The sequence below is a fragment of the Meriones unguiculatus genome, chromosome X (genome assembly GCF_030254825.1).
Source record: "Meriones unguiculatus strain TT.TT164.6M chromosome X, Bangor_MerUng_6.1, whole genome shotgun sequence".
NCBI classification, from domain to species: Eukaryota; Metazoa; Chordata; class Mammalia; order Rodentia; family Muridae; genus Meriones; species Meriones unguiculatus.
The window spans coordinates 120,945,795-120,965,627 of NC_083369.1; the positions used below are offsets into that span (position 1 = coordinate 120,945,795).

General features: G+C 39.6%; 1 protein-coding gene across 1 annotated transcript in view; it reads left to right on the forward strand.

The window, feature by feature from the left end:
* Positions 1-19,833, forward strand: part of Gpc3 (glypican 3) — a 363,266-nt gene that overhangs the window by 207,026 nt on the left and 136,407 nt on the right. The window lies entirely within an intron of this gene.

Genomic DNA, 19,833 nt, shown 5'->3' on the forward strand with positions numbered 1-19,833 from the left:
ACCATTCTTTGGTTTCTGAAGGGGCTGCCCTTCATTGTGGTGTTGGGTGGCATGACGTCTCCACAGATATTGAGAGAAATACAAAGAAAGAAAAATGACGAGCAAGCAAGAATGACAGACAGGCTGAAGGAGCTCATAGCGATAGGCAGCATGTTAAAACTACAGGCTACAGAGTCATAATACCAGGCTTGTATTCTGGCTCCACATACTTCCTTGCTATAGAGTATGTGGGAACTTATTTTATCTTTATGAGTCTCATTTTTCGAGTTCACAAAAGAATAGCACGTATACAGACACTTAGCATCTGTGTGGTAAGCCTTTATTAAATGTTAGCTGTTACCTTTATTATCGTAATCCTTATGGTAATACTCTAATATTTCCTCTCTCTTGTAAACAAGGGTACTGAAGTATAGTGAGTTGCATGTTGCTCAAGGACACTCAATTACATAGTTAGTGGAAGAGGCATGATTCAGAAACTGAAATTTCAGTTCAGTTGTCATCAACTTCTATCCTGATTTTAGTCTGTGGTCTTCCTCACATATATCACATTACCATTCTGAGGAGAATTTAGAATACCATTTAAAGAGAAGGGAGTGAAATGGTATCTACTAACTAAAACCACACATGGACATAAGAAAAGCCAAACATCTGTGTTCCCCAGCATTCATGTTTTCAGCCTTAATTATACCAGTCTAAGACTGATGGCTTTTGTGAGGTGTGAAGGACAGTTCTGCAAGTGAGGTAGCAGCTTAGATTTTCGTCATAGAACCACAAGAGAATGGTGCTTCTGATGTAGAACAGAACATCCAGTCAAGAGCTTCCAGCTATGTCCTTTGCAGATAATGACCGCTCCCTAACTGTTTCCAGCTTTGTAGGGATGTGGCAGAGCAGTACAATACACTAAGGAGCTTCTGCTTACATCTCAGGTGCTCTGTTGCCCACTGTGCACCATGAGATGGGTCTCAGTAGCTTACTTTGCACACAGGAAGGATGAAGCTTAAAGAGTATAAGTACTTTCCGAGATCTCCAAGATTGTTCAATGGGTGGAGCTGGGATTTGAACACAGGAGTGGCTGTCCTTGTTGACTCCTGCTCTTAGCTTCCCTCCAGTACATTTTCTGTGTACTCTAAGCTGTTACTTATCCAGACTGATGAGAGCGGCATGGACTGGTTAGTCCTGTCTTTAAACTCTGGAAGTGCAAAGTGATAGGGCTAATTGGTTTCTTCGGTGAATTAAACTAGGAGGGAGGACAGAAATGATACAACCCTCTGCATGGCTACTTATGGAACTGCTCTAATTGCCCCATTCACAGTGTTGGCCATTTAAAACCCATTTACTGAGAAAATATTTTATAGTAAAATGAACAGAAATGCCGTATCTAACGATGGTGTTCTTCAATGGCTAATTATTCCCTTGACTGCTTTATAATTCGAGGCCAGATTCTGGGGCCTTATGCAAAAGTAAATTGCACAGAACTAGAAAAATGAAAAGTAAGTGCATTCATATGTTCACTCCCTAACACTGATTGAGAGTCCACTGTGTGCCCAACACCAACCAGGGGCATCTGGCTGTGAGAATATTTATAGTAAGAAGATAATACAAAGATTACTTAAAGGGCAAGGTGCATGAGTATTTAAAGGCTATGCACATTTTGTTTTGACAGTAGCGTAATGGACCATGAAAGCACGTGTCCTCCCCCAGCACTTTAAAAAATATTAAGTAAGGGGTACACACATGACACATGCTCTCAATAGCCCTGGCACTCGGGAGACCAGGGCATGAGGATCAGCATTTGGAGAGGACTGCCTGGGTTAATCTAAGACATGGTCTCCAAAAACAAGCGAGAGAGGGACAGAGGAGACAGAGAGAGAGAGAGAGAGAGAGAGAGAGAGAGAGAGAGAGAGAGAGGAAGAAGAAGAAGAAGAAGAAGAAGAAGAAGAAGAAGAAGAAGAAGAAGAAGAAGAAGAAGAAAAAGAAGAAGAAGAAAAGAAAAACAAACCAAAAAAGAAACAAAACTAAATACACTGTTTTGATGAGGTCTAGACACGCAGGTTTGTTGAGTGAACACTTATTAATGTCTGCTTTAGGCACGGAACTTTGTCAGGTGCCAGGCATTTGTAACTTCCCAAAGACAGAATTCTGAAGTCTTCACATGTCCCAATTTTACTGGTAGATGGACTTGCTACTGAATAAATTCCACCACAGTGAACATTTTACTATCGTGTGAATGTCAGAAAGGCTGTGTGAAAAAATGAGCTCATCTAATCCCATTCATTTGAGAAAGAAGAAACAAAGTCCCAGGAGGCATGCCTGAAATTATTTAGCTAATAAAAGAACCAGAACCAGAACCCAAGGTATTCTCCTGAGGCAACCTAATATTCGTTCTGCCATATCACTCTGTCCCCAATAAGGTCCTTCCAGACTTTCACTCTAAAAGCACCATTAGGATTTTGCAAAGACATACTGAACTTAAATTGCATAGCTATTTCAGGCTTTTAAACCTGCTACATTTTAGGTGTATGTGCATGTCAGCGTGTGCTCATGCACATACCTAACATACAGTAAGAAGAGTACGTTTTGTGTCATTATCATTCAGGAGGAAAGGCCTTGGCTGTCAAGAGGTGCTCAGTGATGCAGTCACTTTCTGTTTTGGCCATTAAGGGCCTGATTGCTTCCAGCTCCCATCTAGTTATGAGAGCGTGAAGTCTGCTATCCCCTAGGAATGCTTAAACTAAGCCAGAAAGCATATGTGTGCTGCCTCATTGCTATTATATGATCACCAATGCTAAGTTGTCTGGATCACCTGGTTGGGATTAGGGAATCATCGGCTGGGTGTGTTCCAGCACACACTTTGTACAGGCTACAAGCAGGCAGGGCTATTTATTAGGATGAGGATAACTATGGGCTTGAACAACTGAAGCACTCTGGTCATGTCGACAAACCCACAGACAGAATTCCTCCAGGCAAAACCTGGTTTAAAATTAAGCATTAACGAGATTCTGCTGGAGCACCCTCCCTTCCTTGTGTTGCTGAAATGGAAAGGCCTCACAGTCAAACTCTCTTAGGTCCACTTGTGCTGAGCTCTCTCTTTTTGAAATAATGCCATTCCTGAGTTGTTGAGGCAGAGTAGCATTCTTGGCAAGGTATAGAAGTCATGGGATGAAGCATCCGCACAGGGATGTTGTTCGGTTTTGTTGGGATGTTCAGGGTGTAACCATCTTACATCCTTTAGATGGTTTGCTTTTCTATATGGCTTACACTTTCATAAGTGTAGATTGTTGATGCACTTTAGTTTCTCCCGAGGAGGGTTCTCAATCCTGTAGATTTTCAAGTGAGGACATGTGGGCAAATATTGGGATATTATTACTGAATATAGCAGACGCTCACTTCCTAAACTTGAGCCATCATCCCAGTCAGTGGGAGAACTGCTGGAGTCCAAGCCTAGAGATTTCTATAACACAACTCTATAGAAAGGCTAGAGACCTTGCCATTTAAATATTGTCGTACCTGATCCTGATGTTCCATTAGAAACATCTGGCTACCCTGCTTGAAAGATAAAAGAAGTCTGAGAAATTGGAAGTGAATAGCTCAGACACTCTAGGTTATTTTTAACAATGGTAGAAGGATATTGTATCTCTAAAATGGGGCTGCTGTGAAATGAATGGGTGTGAAATGAATTGTTAGGGTTAGAAAATGTATCAGAAGAGGGAGAAAACAGGGAACAGGACAAGAGCCTTCCACAGAGGGCCTCTGAAAGACTCTACCCATTAGGGTATCAAAGCAGATGCTGAGACTCAGCCAAACTTTGGGTAGAGTGCAGGGACTCTTATGAAAGAAGGGGAAGATTGAAAGACCTGGAGGGGACAGGAGCTCCAAAAAGAGAGCAACAGAACCAAGAAATCTGGGCACAGGGGTCTTTCCTGAGACTGATACTCTAACCAAGGACCATGCATAGAGATAACGTAGAACCCCTGCACAGATGTATCCCATGGCAGGTCAGTCTCCAAGTGGGTTCCCTAGTAAGGGGAACAGGGACTGTCTCTGACATGAACTCAGTGGCTGGCTCTTTGATCACCTCCCCCTGATGGGGGAGTAGCCTTGCCAGTCATGATGAGAGACCCGATAAGCTAGGGTCAGATGAAAGAAGAGGAGGACCTCCTCTATCAGTGGACTTGGAGAGGTGCATGGGAGGAGATAAGGGAAGAAAGGTGAGATTGGGAGTGAATGAGGGATGGGGCATACAAAGTGAATAAACTATAATTAATGTAAAAATAAAAATAAATAAAAAATTAAAAATTATATTTAAAAAATAAAGAAAAAGCAATTTTCACCAAGCCCCAGTCCAGACTGCTAGGTGTCCAGTGAATAATGACTTTTTCTTACGCCTTTTAAAGATTTGCTTTTATTACTTTAAATTATGTATTTGTGTGTTTGTGTGCATGTGAATGTGTGCGTGCTAGTGCAGGTACTCTTGGAAGCTAGAGGCATGGGATGCCCTTGGAGTTGGAGTTAGGTGGTTATAAGTTGCGTGATGTGGATGCTGGGAATCGAAAACTAAGGGCCTCTGGAAGGACAGCAAGTGCTCTTAACCTCTGAGCCATTTCTTCAACCCATTTATATTGGAGAACTAACTCGAAGAGTCACGTGTGCCAGGAAAATGTTCTATCACTATCAGTACTATCACCAAGCTCCTTACACTTAATTTGAAGTGTGACTGATCATTGTTATTTTAGCATAAAAAAGTTGAATAAAAATGCTGATGGGTGTATAAAAGATATCTATATGTATATGTGAGTGTGTGAGGGAGACAAACATTTATAGTGAGAAGTCCAAGTAAGGGATTAATAATAATAGATCCATTCTGATCTTCAAATGGATTCAATCAAGGATACATATCTTGTCCCCAAGTGAGTCCTGAGCCTTTGATAGTAGTTAGGTGAAAACTGATCAGCATGTTACTGAATTGCACATTTTATGCCTTGAAAAATATAGATATGTACAGTTTATTATACATATGTACTTTCAGCATTGTTGATTACCGTGCCTTTTTTTCAATATGGAGGATAGAGCCCGTGTAAAACATCTTTTTAAAATTCTGTTATTTTCATCTGAAAAAAATCACTTTGATTGTCATTTACCACATACCTACATGAAGATCATATGCATTTCATGTATACTTTATTGGTTTCTTACATGTCTGGTGTTTATCCCTCTCCCAGAAAAGTTGCCAAAACTTTCTGTAGCTGATTTCCTTGACTGTCTTTACTCCATAAAGTAATTGCTCACATCCTGTTTTTTTTTTTGTTTATTTCTGAGGTTGTAATTTAATTATGACATGTCTCCGTTCCCTTTCCTCCTTCCACACCCTCTCACATACCCCTCCCCGCTCTCCTTCTAATGTGTGCTCTTACACTCTTGCTCAGCTATTGCTACTTTTCTTTTTCCTGTTGTGCTAGTATACTTTCTTTATTGATTTTCCTTAGCATGCCCCTGTGTTTGGGTTTCTGCTCCGCCATTTTACTACCTTGGCTTATGATGCTTCATCGAAAGGTGTGTGAGACTACAACACTTTCTGTCACCACTCTTTCTCCTTTTCTTCTCTCATTGGGACTCACTTCAGCACTCCCTGAATTGGTTCTGGAAACGCCTATTAAACATTTCCTTGTGGAGGCACTGTGGTGGACACTGAGCATCATAAAGAGGGTAGGGAAGATGAGCATGAGAGATTCTTTTGCTCCATTCAGAGGTCACTCAGCCAGCAAGTCTCAGAGTCAGAGCTTGGTCTTTCTGAATCCAAAGCACTCGCTTGTTACCATGACTCTATATTGCTCTCTCAAACACTTCCATTCTCTATTCACTAGAATCTCCATTCCCCAAACGCAACCTAAATAGGTTTTTTATTATATTATTTAATATCCTGTATTACTCCCTACTGTTTTTCCAGCTGCACCATCAGTTTTGAATTCATTCTCTCTCCTTAGAGACTCTTGCTTTACTATTTCCCAATGAAGTTTTTTTTTTTTTTTTTTTTTTTTTTTTAATATTCTGAACACTTAAAGGCGCAGACTAGTTTCTCAGAGAAGATGTATGTAGGCTCTACCTGTGTGAGTGTTGCCAACGGTGAGAAACCTCTTAGGTTCCAGTTGCAGTGTTGAGTCTCTGCCCTTGGCTTCATCTGATTTGCCTTGGTTTTTGCAGTGATAGAACCCAGGGCCTTGTGCATGCCAAGCACGTGCTCTCATTAGAGCTACACCTCCAGACAGCCCCACCAGACAAATCACAGTCAGATCTGTTCTTTGGAATTTCTGTGGGTATTAATATTGCCTACTGGGAGCCTGACCTATGCAGGTATCCAAGTACACCCATTTCTTTGGCTAGAATGATTGAACCAGCAATGCGGTCAGTATTTATTCATGTATGGTAGAGAGCTTTTTCTGTTGATCTGCAGTAATAATTGACTCTATCAAATTCGTGCATTTTCCTGTCTGTGTGAGTGACTGTAACTCATCAGAATTTGCAAGATTAGCCCTACCTTTCTTCTCTGCTTTTGAAGGCTGAGGTCATCCCTCAGATGTCAAATCGTTAGTGGTTTTTCTCCTCCTGCTATCACTGCACTTTTATTTATTTATTTTTAGTCTCAGATAAAGATACCTTCTCTGCATTCATAGAAGCTGTTTTCCGTTCCAAAGGGATTCAGAAGTGATAAATGCAGCCAATATCTTAGTACTTCACTAGTGTATGCAGGCCAGCATCTGGAACTTCAGCAAGCAAAACTATTCAAAAGGAGTCCATTTCTAAAAGGACAGAAAATTGACATTTTGTCATCCTTTTTTTTAGCGTTCAAAATAAAAATAGCTTTAGTGATTTCAACTAAATAAAGGTGGTCATTCTGTCTTTTGTTCTGTTTTGAGGTTTTACTCACAGCACAGGCTGCCACTGAACTTCTGGTCCTACGACTTCAACCTAAAAAAAAAAAAAAAAAAGAAAAGAAAGAAAGAAAAAAAGGCAATTATTAAGGGTAGATGGCCTAATTAATGAATGATACAAAGGGAGAATTGACACCATTGTGTGTTAATTTCACATCAAGTTTCCAAAACTAATTACGTAAAGAAGCTTTTTGAATGTTTCATCCTCATGTTACATGGATATTGTGTATCATTTTAGGAAATGAAGTGGGCTCTGTACAAATCTAGCATTGTTTGCCTTTACCTAGGCAAGGAAAAGTGTGATAACTAGTTGCTTATTTGTTCTGGCTCTAGCAATGTTTCTAAACCTCTTTTCTATGATCACTGAACTTATGAGAGCATGCCATCCAGAACTGTGAAAAGTCTGGGATTTTTCCTCAGTTGCAAGCTAATATGTCAGTCTACTGCCATTTTATGGGTGCTTGTTGAAGGCATGAATTAGAGATTCAGAACTATTAATTGTGCAGAGCAATGACAGTAACCAGGGGATCAGCATTCCTGTCAGATTTCCTGGCCTTAGTTCCCATGGAGCAAGGCAAAGAGGGCTGGATTATTCCTGCACACAGTGTGATGAATTACGAGAGAGCATTTTCAGCTTAGGGAGCTCAAATCTATTGTTAGCACTACAAGAATAAAATCAAGCAAAGTGACAATCTCTTGGTCTAAAGGCTAGATTCGCAACTAGATAAGTTATTTTTCACCACTGGCAGTGTCCATTTCTCTGAATGGAGACACTATGGCATCCAACTCTATACAGACACTACACAAAGATACTTGAGATAGTTTGTAACAAACAGTAGCCAGGGATTCTCTTTGTAAGGCAAGTAGAAGCACAGGATGCCTATAAAGAATTTTCTTACAAGTTGCTACCTTTGGATGGTGGCAAGACCCTCTCAAGTTCTCAACGCCTTTGGAGGAACAAACCAAGGAATTAGAAACTAGAGAAAAATTGGTTCAGCTTTGACTGGTTACATATAAGACAGCCTATGTGTCACCTGACCAAAAACAATGACAGTATTGTCAGCCATCCAGAGGATACAAAAACCCTACCAAAGGAGCCGTTGATATTGTTGTCTCTCATTAGCAGCGAAACTCTATTGCTTCTGTCTTCCAGCCACTACTCCATGGCTCACCCTCTTTTGATCTCTAAGCAGCTATCTTTTCCTATTCTGCTTTTTGGGGGTACAGAGTTATAGGTTTTCTATTGCTACACAAGCTGGCAAGGGAAGTTATCTCTTTTATTGAACTTAAAAGGTGGCAGATGTGATAACCACAGGGTAGTAAGCAGATACTTACCCATGTCTGCTGGTGGTGACAGGGAGAATGGATTTGTTTCTAAGGGCTATTCAGAAAGGTTAGCTAATTCAATGCAATTTTCCCAAGAGGGCAGAAGTTCAGAAAGATAATTCCCATGACCCAGTATCATAAGGACCCATGTGTTCCCAGGGTGACAGTGAGTGAGTATAAAATGCCCATTTCAAATGTTGGCTGCTCAGGGAGTCAGAACATGGTGAAAGCCGGAAGGCAGAGTAGCCTCTGGATATTTATTCGTTACAGAAGCTGAAAAGCCTCGGAATCTACAGTGTAGTTCCTCTGCCATGCCCTTCTCATTCGCCTGGAGTAAAATCTCTCTTGGCAAATGCAGTGCCAGTCATTCACTAAGGCTACCCTCTCCCTGCAAGGTACATTGGCTCATTAACCTTTCCGGTCTATACATTTTGCTATCTTGCTCGAGTATTCTGGTCAAACTTCTTTCTAACTCGGCTCTCTTCCTCAAAAAGCCAAGCCTCATGCCCCCAACCCTCAAAATTGAAAACAAACCAACCAATTTTGGACACCACAGAAGCAGCGTTTAAAGAGGTGGGATAGCATAATAATAATTGCCTTAAGGGAGTGAGCAATTGCAGCGAGCGGTTGCTTCAGTAAAAAGCAACAAAAGGCCAACAGGAGGTAAGTCTGGACAAATATCATCCAGTGTGTAACAGCCTTTACAAGGTCAAGTGTAAGCTCCATCATTTTCAGCAGCCAAGCCTGGCTCAGTGCTGAGCTCCGCGCCTCCCAGTTTCACTGTTCCTTTCCTTGTTGTGTGGATGGGGTAAAACAAGTGACTTTTGTGTTCTCGAAAGTACAGATTTCATCATATCCTTTCAAAAATGTCCCTTTGGGTTGTGAATAATCTGGCAACGCTGTTTTCTTGCTTCCTATGGGGTCTGGGGTGGGGGAGGGAAGAGCCAATGCAGCACCTTATTACCCAATTCAAATCCTTTCTGAAGGATCTTCAGAAAGCGAATTAAGTTTGCCTATTCATTCCACTCAGAATGCCTGAAACAGATAAAATAGGAAACAGAGTCATTATATTTGGGTGCTGTCTATTATCATTTACTGACTGAGAGTCTATCTAAGCCTTTCTGCTTTTTGCAGATAATTAATTTTTTTTCCTAAATGTAGGAAAGAATGATTGTAATCAGTATGTTTGTACGTTCAGCCACAAATAGAGCCCATCAGAGATGTGTAATACAAATAAACCCCATAAAATATGCAGCCCCAGCATTGCTTGAAGTTAATGTGCTATCTTTTTTCTCCAAAGGAAATACACATATATATTATGATTTTTAAAGTTCTTCTTGCTATTCTTTCATAGTTAATAGATAGGGCCCTCTTCTTCAACTCAAGCCTGTGCTATGAATTATATTTATCATTAAGTCCCATGTAGCAGAGCTGAAGGAGCCTTTGATTTGGTGCAGAAATCAACTTGTCAACATATAGACATTTCTCAGTTCTAGATGTAAATATCTTTTATTATTCTAACATGAAATTATATGCCATCATATCTAAGAGGATCAACCCCATGAGCATAGTGTTTCTAAAGAGGTTACTGTGTGCTCTTTGGGAAAGGGTGTACCCTTTTATTTACACTGCTTGCCCCACACCTCTATCCATTCCCTACTCTAAACCCATCCCTTCTCTCTCCCTTTCGGAATTATACAATGTACTGTATCTCACTCATTCAAGCCTTGTTATGTGTTTAAATTAATGATAGTTCAAGCATCACAGGGCTCCTATTTCTGCTTGTGCTTATATACTAGTACCTTTGTTCTATTGAGAAACAATCTACTTCAGTTTGAGAAATTCCTCATTGCCAGAAAAGTCTTCTAAGGGGAATTAAGGTGGTTCTCAGCTAATGTCATCCAGTTATAGGGAGAAATTGTTGAGGTTATGCTGAACCTTATGAAATCATCTTCTACGAGAGATGTCTGTCCAGAAATTGGACGTTTTATATAGGGTCTTGGCCTTCTATTGCCACACACTAATGGTCATTTTTAAAGTAACTTCTCAATATCTACTTCTGAATTTGTACAAGAAGAATGTGAACAGGGGAGAAGGAGGGGGAGGAGACAACAATTATAAAACTTGCTGTGTTCCTTATGAAGTTTTAAACTCTATCCATGGATGAACTTCAGGATTTAGAAGAAGAAGAAGACGAAGAAGAAGAGGAGGAGGAGGAGGAGGAGGAGGAGGAGGAGGAGGAGGAGGAGGAGGAGGAAGGTGGTTATGGTGATTGCCATTTTCCTGGTAAAAGAACAGAAGCAGAAAGAATTGGAAGTAGGTGCTAGCTGTACTGCTGCTTCAGCTGCTTTGCAGAGCAGGAGTCCCTGGGGTACATCCCTTGCCTCTGGCAAGAATCAGCCTTAGAATATATGGTAAAAGCCAGGCTTTGGTTGCATGCTGACTCCATGAGTTGGAAGAAGATAGGAAGGGGAGCCAGAAATTGCTCAGGGTCTTTCCTTCTTGCCAATTCTCTCAGTTTTTATTCATCCTGTTTTCTACATATGGCCTTGAGAGTTGCAAGGGAACTTCCAATGGGCCTCACTTCTCTTCCTCGTGCTTGTATTAATTAATCCTAATTAGATTTTTCAAAGTCTGCTTGGAGCTCAGGCTTCCCTCAGGATGGTTGCCTATTTAATTTACCTTTTTAAAAAGAATCTGTTCTTGATGAGCTTAGTTTTCTAAAATGCTTTAAAACTAGAAAGCAGCTATGTTTCCCCCCTTTCAGTTCACATATCCATGGTGACATACCAAGCTCTGTGGCTTTCTTATTCCGCACTAAACCTTGAAATTATTTTTTCCAAACTTAATAGGGAAAGAGTTCCATATTAAGTGGATTTCCATGTGACTCACCTACTCATCCCCCTGAAAAAATTCTTAATAAAAAAATGAATAGGTGTCTTGACTATAATCACCTCCTAGGGGATTTTTTTTTAAGTCATGAGCATTTTTAAATCATCTTTGAGCAGTATTTACAAGTTTTCCAAACATAAACTACTTTAGACAAAACATTAGGAGACAAAACTAGTGTCCTCAACATGATTAAAAATAAAGTAATAATTGTTACAGATTGGTATAATGAAACTTAGCAGGAGCTATATAATTCGTGTTAGATAGCCCACTCATCTGAAAAAGATGTCAACGTTCCTTGGATCTCAGAGAGCAGAAGAATACACACTGGAGGAAATCTTTCCCTCATGTATCTGTGTTTATTAAGCTTGAAAGTCTATTTCCTCCCTCATCATTTCTCCTGAATCTGTAATGTCCTGATTTAAAAAGTTAATGTGTGACTCAAACTGCTCTATTCTGAAAGGCCCCATTCAAAACTGTCTCAGCCCTGCTTATCATTGGCCAGGGTCTGTGTGAGATACCAAGAGTGAGAAATTATAACAAAGCTTCATTTTTAAAATTGGTTTCCGAAATAGAATTACATCATTTCCCCCTCACTTTCCTCCTCTAGCCTCTCCCAGTTACCTTCTGTCAAGCTCCTCTCATGCCCCCTACTCTCAAGTTGATAGCCTCTTTTTTCTTGATTATTTTGTTATACACACACATACACAGTCATTTTTGTTGTTTGTGTGTATATGGTTTCAAAGCTACACACATACACATGCACAGCCATTTTTATTGTTTATGTATATATGGTTTCAGTGCCACACACACACACACACACACACACACACACACACACACGCACACACACAGCCATTCTTGTTATTTGTCTGTATATGGTTTCAAGGGTGACCACTCTCCATTGGGCAACCAATACGGGGGCACATCCACAGGAGAGGCTAATACTCCTCCCAGTCTATAGTTGCCTGTGGAATGCAGGTTTTTAAAAGCAAAGCCTTCTGCACAGCAAAATGAAGCTATACCCGTTGCAGGGAGTATACTCAGTTTGTCCTTGCAAGGAACAGAATAACAAAGGGCTATATACGACTTGGGAGAAATAGCTTGAGCTTCAGGAGTTACAGTGAGAATTGACTTTGCCTCCCTCAATATGTTTAATCTCCACAAGCTTTAATTGTTTCATATATACATTGTGGATGAAAGCACCAACCTCCTAGAACTACTATGGAAAGTTGACAACAATGCCCAGCACTTAAAAGCAATGAGAAAAACTCTTAAATGTAATGTGATTTACTTTACCTACTGCAATACAAAGTAGTCTTTCCCCCCTAGGTTTTGCTTCATATGGTGGGGTGTTCATCTTTGGAGTGTTCACAGTTGCAGTACTACATTTACTAAGTTCGAAAGAAAGATACTATGCCAGGAGGTAGCAATGCAAGTATCAAGAATCTGTTTGGGGACAATAAACTAGTTGGCCTGGAGAAGAATTTCTGGATGTTTTTTTTTCCTAATGTTAGGATTGCTTTTTCAGGTAAGGATGCTTGGTCAGGTTCTCCACATTTCCTAAGGATTCACTGCATTCACAGCTTAGTGTGTCTTAAAAAAAAAAAAAAAAAAAAAAAAAAACTTCTTTAGTCTGTATAGTTATAAGGTTCTTCCTCTACCTGCCCAAACCATTCAAGGAAGGCCAAGCATGTTCCCCAAGATTTTAAAGTCACTTTCTCCGAAATTATCTATTTTTTGTTCTTTTTTTTTTTTTTGTGGTGGGGTGGGTGCTGGATGTTAGAAGATGGGTAGATGAGTGCAGTCATCGGTATATGTTCTCTGCTGTCTCCCTTTATTAATTTTCCCTTTGGACTGAACAATAAGGATGATTAAATGTCTATCACTTGAAATTCATTAGCCTCGCCTTGATTTGTTAAAATCTCTTTTATTTTTGAGATTATAATTACAATTACACCATTTCCTTCTTCCCTTTCTTCTGTCCAAGCCTTCCCATACAATCCCTCCTTGCTTTCTTTCAAATTTATGGTCTCTTTTTTTCTACCAATTGTTGTTACATAGATTTAAGTGTATGCATATACACATATATTCCTAAATATTGTCTGCTTTCACCTATATGTATGTATATGCATAGACATGTGTATTCCTAAATACAATGTATATATTTCCTAAATACAACTATCACTTGGGCTTTCATCCAATCTTTGCATTTTGTTTTTTGTTTCATTTTTCTCTAGACAGGGTTTCTCTGTGTAGCCTTGGCTGTCCTAGAGTTCACTCTGTAGACCAGGCTGGCCTCGAACTCACAGAGATCCTCCTGCCTCTACTTCTCTGAACGCTGGGATTAAAGGCATGCACCACTGCGCCAGGCTCAATTTTTGCATTTTCTATATTCACTCAATTCCATGTCTTCTTTATTTGAGCAGCTTGCGTGTGGCAGTCTAGATCTCTGACTTTTTGTCAAGTTGTGTTGCTCTTGACTTCTTTATCCATCCCTAAATTCCATTCGTACCTACTACTGTGACTACGGATTCAACTTCCCATTTGATAATCTCATGAGCTTTCCATTGAGACTGAAGAGACTCCTGACTTCTTGCCCAGATTATGTGGTTAGATTCTCAGTCTGGTATTTGTTTCATAGATCCTTGTTTGCATTCCTGGATCTTAAAGGCTTCCCTGAATCTATATATTATGACTCTATCCTTCCTTTCTTTCCTTCACAAACGTCTTTTGATTAAGCAGTTTAGACCTCCCAGTGTTGAGGAACATCCAGAATCATCACCACAGCCTACACAACTCTCTTGGTTCTTTACCTTGGATGTTGAAGAGATAGTGCAAGAGGGGAAAAGAAAAACCCATTCAATGTAATAGTAAAGACAAAATGCAAGAAGCTGCAAGTGAAGATGTCTATTTGGGAGCTTTACTCTGCCAAATGAAAGCAGGTAGTGGACAAAAAGAAAACAAAACTATCAGTCCAGCAGCCAGAGAGGCTTAACACAGATAGGAAAGACATTTCCTTGTTTTATGTTTTCAAGCCAGATAAGGAGATTTAATTTCGTTAATAGTGGGAAACAAGCCAACAGTCTAGGGTAGTGAGAGCTAAAACATGGGAAACTAAGCAAAGTGAGTAAACTTCATGTACCTGTTGTAAAGATGGGAACAACCAATACAAAGTAGGTAGGTAACTTTGTATCATCTGTGAGTTCTGGGATCAAAAGAAAAATCCATTAAATACATCAACGGGTTTCTTTTGCACTGCTTAGCTAATTGGCCTAATGAGAAATCAACTTACTGTGAAACATTTAAGAATATAAAGGTAGACACCAATCCAGCCTGAAATACATACAGGTGTCCATAAAATAAGACACTGATCACAGAATACAGAACTTCATCCTTCCAATTGGTCTCATGGCATTTATTTGAACTCAAGTTCTTTTCTATCAGAGATGCTACAGGAAGCACCTCTCAAATCAAAAGGTTGCTTCGACAATCTGTTCTTAGGAGCTGGGGAGAGAAATGCTGATTTTGGCCTGAGGACCTTTGTTTCTGTTTTTCTTTATGTTATCAACTCTGTACTGCATCTGATTATATTCTCTTGATCTTTCTTTTCTCTTATCTGTGTCCTATAACTGCTATCAAAGTTAGAGTTTCTTCTTCTTCTTCTTCGTCTTCTTCTTCTTCTTCTTCTTCTTCTTCTTCTTCTTCTTCTTCTTCTTCTTCTTCTCCTTCTTCAAGTCATATTTTCATCTCACATTTAAATCAGAGAATTATTTGGGAAAGATCTTTAAATATCTAACTTTGTCTCTTCACCTTTAAGATGAGGAAACTGAGCATATGATAAAAAAAAACAAGGTGTTTGTCAAAAATATATTAGTTAATGGCAAACCAGGGCAAAACCCCCTGGCTTCTGCTAGTCGGGCCAGTATTATTTGTGCTGTGTGATTCTGTCTCCTTCTACCTAAAATATTCAAGCTGGCATCTGAAGTTACTTCCTGATTTGCTTTGTGTTCTGATTGTAGAATTCCTAGAGATCACAATAGATACATCATTACTGTAGATTTCAGAGCACTGGCCATTATGGGCATTTTATTTATTTATTTTTTTGAAGAACAGAAATAAAATAGGCAGAAATTATATGCCAAGAGAGTTTTGCATCTGTGTATTTACAAGTTGCCTGAGAAACTTTTGATGAGGAGGGAATCAAATATAAATATACAATTGAGACAAAGACAACTGGAAGACGTGGTGGCACTATTCAACATAGCAGCGGTTAATAGAAACTATCAGTCTAGTTCTTCCTCTTTGGACTCTTGCACAAATTTAAGCATATCAATGGAAAACTGCTGCTCAAAATGTGTTCCAGTTACAGTCAATTAAAGGTCAGCACATGTAATTTACACAAATTGGATAAGCAAGAACAAAAGGTATAAGCTGGGTCACGAGGAATAGTTTCTATTTAATTTGCAGATGAGTGCTACAAGGGGTTTTGAAAATGCATGATGCCAATCACTGTTGCTATTTTTTTAGAAAGCATTTTTCCAGGTTTGGTGCCTCAGCCTGTTTCATTCTTTTGTTTGCATGCATGCCTTAGTCATTAGTACAATTGAATTATTGAATGACCTGCACTGGTAGGCTAGTAGGCTGCTTGATTGAAATTATCTTTATAATGGAAATCAGAGAACACTTATTATTATTATTATCATTTATTACAATTTATTCAATTTGTATGCTGGCAATGGTACTCTCCCTCGACTCTTTCCAATTACACCCTTCCACCCTCTTTTCCTCTTATGGCCTCTTTTCCCCCTATGCCCTTCCCCTAGTCCACTGGTAGGGGAGGTCCTCCTCCCCTTCTATCTGACCCTAGTCTATCAGGTCTCATCAAGGCTGGCTGCATCATCTTCCTCTGTGGCCTGGCAAGGCTGCACCCCACACAGGGAAGTAATCAGAGAGCTGGCCACTGAGTTCATGACAGAGACAGCCCCTGTTCCCCTTACTTGGAGAATCAGCTGCCATTGGCTATATCTTTGCAGGGGTTCTAGGTTATATCCATGCATGGTCCTTGGTTGCAGTATCAGCCTCAGAAAAGACACCTGGGCCCAGATATTTTGGTTCTGTTGTTCTCCTTATGGTGCTCCTGTCCCCTTCAGGTCTATCTCCCCCTTCTTTCATAAAATTCCAAGCATTCTGCCCAAAGTTTGGCTATACGCCATCTCTGCTTCAGTACCTCAATCAGTAGAATCTTTCAGAGGCCTTCTGTAGTAGACTCCTGTCCTGTTCCCTTCTTCTGCTTCTGTTGTCTATCACATTTTCTCTTCTGATGAGGATTGAGCATCTTCCTTAGAGTCTTCCTTATTGTTTGGCTTCTTTAGAAGTATAGATTTTAGTATGTTTATCCTATATTATATGTCTAATATCCACTTTTGAGTGAGTATAAATCATGTGTGTGTTTCTGTTTCTGGGTTACCTCACTCAATATTATCTTTTCTAGTTCCCACAATTTGCCTGTAAATTTCATGATTTCCTTGTTTTTAATACCTGAGTAGTATTCCATTTCACAAATGTACCACATTTTCTGTATCCATTCCTCAGTTGAGGGACATCTGGGTTGTTTCCAGATTCTGGCTATTATGAATAAAACTGCTAGAAACATGGTTGAGCAAATGTCCTTGTTGTGTACTTGAGCATCTTTTGGATATATGCCTAGGAGTGGTATAGCTGGGTCTTGAGGTAGCACTATTCCTAATTGTCTGAGAAAGAGCCAGATTGATTTCCAAAGTGGTTGTACAAGTTTACATTCCCATCAGAAATTTAGGAGGGTTCCCCTTTCTCCACAACCTCTCCAGCATGTGTTATCACTTGAGTTTTTGATCTTAGCCATTCTGATGGGTGTAAGGTGAAATCTCAGTGTCGTTTTGATTTGCATGTTTCTGATGACTAAGGATGTTGAGCATCTCTTTAAGTGTTTCTCTGCCATTCTATATTCTTCTATAGAAAATTCTCTGTTTAGCTCCGTTTTTTAATTGGATTACTTGGTTTCTTGGTTTTTAACTTCTTGAGTTTTTAAAGTATTCTGTATATTAGTCTTCTGTCAGATATAGGGCTGGTGAAAATCCTTTCCCAATCTGTAGGCTGTTGTTTTGTTCTAAAGACAGTGTCCTTTGCTTTACATAAGCTTTTTAGTTTCAGGAGGTCCCATTTATTGATTGTTGATCTTAGAGCCTGTGCTGTTGGTGTTCTGCTCAGGAAGATATCTCCTGTGCCAATGAGGTCAAGTCTCTTCCCTACTTTTTCTTCTAACAGGTTTATTGTGTCTGGTTTTATGTTGAGGTCTTTGATTCACTTGGACTTTAGTTTTGTGCAGGGTGATAAGTATGGATCTAATTGCATTTTTTTTACATATAGACATCCAGTTAGACCAGCACCATTTGTTGAAGATGCTGTTTTTTCCTATTGTATTGTTTTGGCTTCTTTGTCAAAATTCAGGTATCCATAGGTATGTGGGTTAATTTCTGAGTCTTCTTTTCGATTCCATTGATCCTGCAGCCTGTTTCTCTGCCAGTACCATACAATTTTCATTACTGTTATTCTATAGCAGAGCTTGAGATCAGGTATGGAGAAACCTCCAGACGATCTGTTATTGTAGAGGAGTATTTTAGCAATTCTGAGTTTTTTGTTTTTCCATACGAAATTGAGAATTGTTCTTTCAAGGTCTGTAAAGAATTGTGTTGGTATTTTGATGGGAATTGCATTGAATCTGTAGATTGCTTTTGGTAGGATGGCCATTTGCACTATGTTAATCCTACCCATCCATGAGCATGGGAGATCTTTCCATCTTCTGATATCTTATTCAATTTCTTTCTTCAGAGACTTGAAGTTTTTTTCATATAGGCTTTTCACTTGCTTGGTTAGAGTCACACCAAGGTACTTTGTTATTTGTTGATATTGTAAAGTGTATTGTTTCCCTAATTCCTTTCTCAGCCCTTTTGTCTTTTGTATGGGGAGTACTGATTTTTTTTTTTTTTTTAGTTAATTTTATACCCAGCCATGTTGCTGAAGGCCTTTATCAGCTGAAGGAGTTCTTGGGTAGAATTTTTGTGGTCATTCATGTATACTATCATGTCATGTGTTAATAGTGATACTTTGACTTCTTCCTTTCCAATTTGTGTACCTTTGATCTACTTTAGTTGTCTTATTACTCTAGCTAGGAATTCAAGAACTATGTTGAAGAGATAAGGAGATAGTGGTCAGTCTTGCATTGTCCCTGATTTCAGTGGGATTGATTTAAGTTCTCTCAGCTTAGTTTGATGTTGGCTATAGGCTTGCTATATATTGCCTTTACTGGGTTTAGGTATGTGCCTTATATACCTGATCTCTCCAAAACTTTAAACGTGAATGGGTATTAGATTTTGTCAAATGCTTTTTTGGCATCTATGGAGATGATCATGTTGTTTTTTTTTTTTCCTTCTGTTTGTTTATGTGGTGGATTACATTGATGGATTTCTGTTTGTTGAACTACCCCTGTATGCCTGGGATGAAGCCTACTTGGTCATGGTGGATGATATCTTTTATGTGGTATCCTTTATGCTTTAGGTATCAAGGAGACTGTGGCTTCATAGAATCAGTTAGGTAATGTTCCTTCTGTTTCTTTTCCTGGAATATTTTGAAGAATATTGGCATCAGTTCTTCTTTGAAAGCTCTGGTAGAATTCTACACTGAAACCATCAGACCCTGAGCTTTTTTTTTTTTTTTTTTTTTTTTTTTTTTGGCAGGGATATTTTTGGTGACTGCTTCTATCTCCTTGGTGGATGTAGGACTGTTTAATCTATTTACCTGATCTTGGTTTAGCTTTGGTAAATGGATTCTCTCAATAAAACTGTCCATTTCATTTGGATTTTCAAATTTTGTGCCAAATAGTCTTTTGAATTAAGACCTCATGATTGTTTGAGTTTCCTCACTGTGTCATTATGTCCCGCTTTTCTTTTCTGATTTTGCTTATTTGGATAGTTTCTCTCTGCCTTTTAGTTAGCTTGGCTAAGGCTTTGTCTATCTTGTTGATTTTCTCAAAGAACCAGCTCTTGGTTTCATTGATTCTTTGAATTTTTTCTTTGTTTCTAATTTATTGGTTTCAGTCCTGAGTTTGATTATTTCCATCCATCTACTCCTCTGGGATATATCTTCTTCTTCTTCTTCTTCTTTTTCTTTTTCTTCCTTCTTTTTTCTTCTGCTTCTGTTTCTTCTTCTGCTTCTAATAGGACTTTTAGGTGTGCTATTAAGTTGCTTGTATGAGATATCTCTATGTTGCCCACAGCGAGGGGTATGAATGGGAGGATGTCTGGGTGCTAGCATACAGGGACCCAATCTTGGGTTCTGAAAGCACTCTCTAGCAGAAGCACTCACTTTCAGGAGTGTGTGGAAAGGGCAGAATGTGGCCTGTGCTCACTAGCAGGTTGGTGTGGAAAGCAGAAAGCAAGGAGGGCCCATGAACTCACTCGCAGGTGAGTGTGGGAAGCACGGGCCTGTGTGCACTCACTGGCAGGTGTGTGCAGTAAGCTCACAGGGCCCACAGTTTTCTCCTCTGAGATTTGGGTCCCCTGTTTGGCCATTAGAGTAAGGAGGCCCCGTATCTGGGGTTATGCACTCCCTGCTTCTGCTGCAGCACCAGTTGCTGCTGCAGGAGACAGGGGAA